Below are 1,999 nucleotides of genomic sequence, written 5' to 3'. Positions count from 1 at the left end.
AAAGTTTGCAGAATCATCGTGTGGAGGGCTCATATTTCAACACGGAACACCACACATTCAAGTCAGTCTCGCCACCTTAATCTTGCATAACTCTGAGTTTGAGATCCAAGTTTAAAGACAAATGGCGCACTTAAAGTTTATGTGCGTACTGGTACTTCATTATTTCATCTTTTCGTCTTTGTTCGCGCGCGAAGAAGCTTACGTTATGTATAACAAAGTCGGTAAAAGAATTTTCAAGGTAAACATTTGTTATAAAATGTTTTGTACACAAGGGAGGGAACTCGAATGTCCGACGAAGGATCTGTTTTCATAAAAATGTCCTTCAGTCAACCGAGAATCTAACGGTCCGTCTGAAGTAATACATCGACCGATAGCAAGCTCTGAGAAGTACTTTAAGACTTTCAAGGGCTTTGTTTGGTGCTTAAACCTGTCTTTTTTTCTTGTTCGTCTTAAGTTTATATTAAGAGATTCACTGAAAACCAGTCTCATTTGTTTGCATGAAGTGATTAGTATTAGTTAATGGTTTATTCAGTACCTTAATAGCAGCATGGATCCCATGAAATGAAGTTGATTTTTATTTTCTGTGTTATGAATCGCAGCTGCAACGAAAACTTGAGGTGGGACCGATAATGAAAAGTCGCGTAATGGACTCAGAAACTGCGCGTGCGCAGATACAGAAGACAAAAGCTGAGGACAGTGGAACATGGAATTTTGGATCGACCAGGCCACTAGAGAATTGAGGATCACTTCATTTCACGTTTGCTAGTTTAACCTATCGAATAGAATTACCGAAGCAAATAAGTTTAAAATTCGATTGCTGTTAGTTAAAGAACCATAAGTTATGGAGGGATTTTGATATCATAAAAATAGATTGGACTGATAAAGTAATGAATGAAACTTCCTGTAAGTTGTTAAAAAACCATTGTGATTACCATGAATACATGAAATAATTTCGAACGTCTATGGTGTTTAGGCATCTAATATCAGTTTTTATAAAAGGCAATGATGTAATTTAGCTTTCTTTCAGAGACTTAAATTTTTTTTTAATGCATTTATTATGCTATGTGCCAATCAGTATGAACTTCAAGTTTGCGTATAAATAAAGTTTATTACACAGCAGACGAGAAAAGATAAATACGGTCTGAGTTAGTTGGCTTAAAGCATTGAATTCCATTGAATTAAAAAAATTACGCCTCTTCAGATAATGTGCTTGAGTTAAGCACATTATCTGAACAGTGCGAGTCACGCGTGAAAGAAGGAGCGCGAGAAAAAATTATGTTTTCGCACTCTTCTCTCGCGCGTGACTGGCGTTTCGCGTTCGCCCAGCACTCGTCTCCGTTCGCCAGTAAAACTCATAAAACTACGCCTGGTGGACAGGCTATATATGTCTGACTTTACTCTTGAGTGCATCCTCGTAAAATTTTGAAGATGATCAGAAATCTCTGTGGAGTGTTCGCCAGTGTTCGATTTGTTAACCCAAGCAAGCTAAGTTCTTTTTCACATTTATTTCAATAAAGAGAAAATTTACCTTTGGCACTTTAAGACCTTCACACCTCCAAATTCTCAGATAATGTTTATCTCAAAATAGCGTAATTTCTTGTATACCTCTCCATACATTCCTGTGCTTTATTGGATATGAATATAGAGGGAAGACCGATACAACGTAAATAAGTTTAATTTGGCTAAAACGAAATTCCCGTTCTTTAGAAGAAAACCCGAAAGGCTTCTTTTCTCTCCCATGTCCGATTACACGTCCATTATAGTACAAGTTACCATTTCTTTGGACACTGTTTTTTCTATTGTTTTAATTACATCATTTTGAAAATTATGCGTTGTGTTTCCCCACAGTACAAGTAACAGTCCAGTGTCAGTTTGAATCACCCTCGAAGTCAACGGCAAAGTGGCATAAACCTGTCTTTGCATCCCTTTCGTTATGTAAAGCGCCTTTCATATTGAAAAGGTCGGTGAAGTTTTTTTTTTCTATGGATTCTTTGTCACG

At 37.0% G+C, this 1,999-nt stretch overlaps 1 long non-coding RNA gene across 1 annotated transcript; it reads left to right on the top strand.

Annotated features, from left to right (window-relative positions):
- Positions 1–1,121, top strand: LOC111330475 (uncharacterized). The gene is made up of 2 exons (XR_002694796.2): positions 1–238; positions 600–1,121. It is a non-coding gene; the product is annotated as an uncharacterized LOC111330475 (long non-coding RNA).
- Positions 1,122–1,999: the final 878 nt, after the last annotated feature.

This window comes from Stylophora pistillata, chromosome 3 (genome assembly GCF_964205215.1).
Source record: "Stylophora pistillata chromosome 3, jaStyPist1.2, whole genome shotgun sequence".
NCBI lineage: Eukaryota > Metazoa > Cnidaria > Anthozoa > Scleractinia > Pocilloporidae > Stylophora > Stylophora pistillata.
Note: the sequence above shows the minus strand (reverse complement) of the source record. Positions and strands in the feature narration are given on the sequence as shown.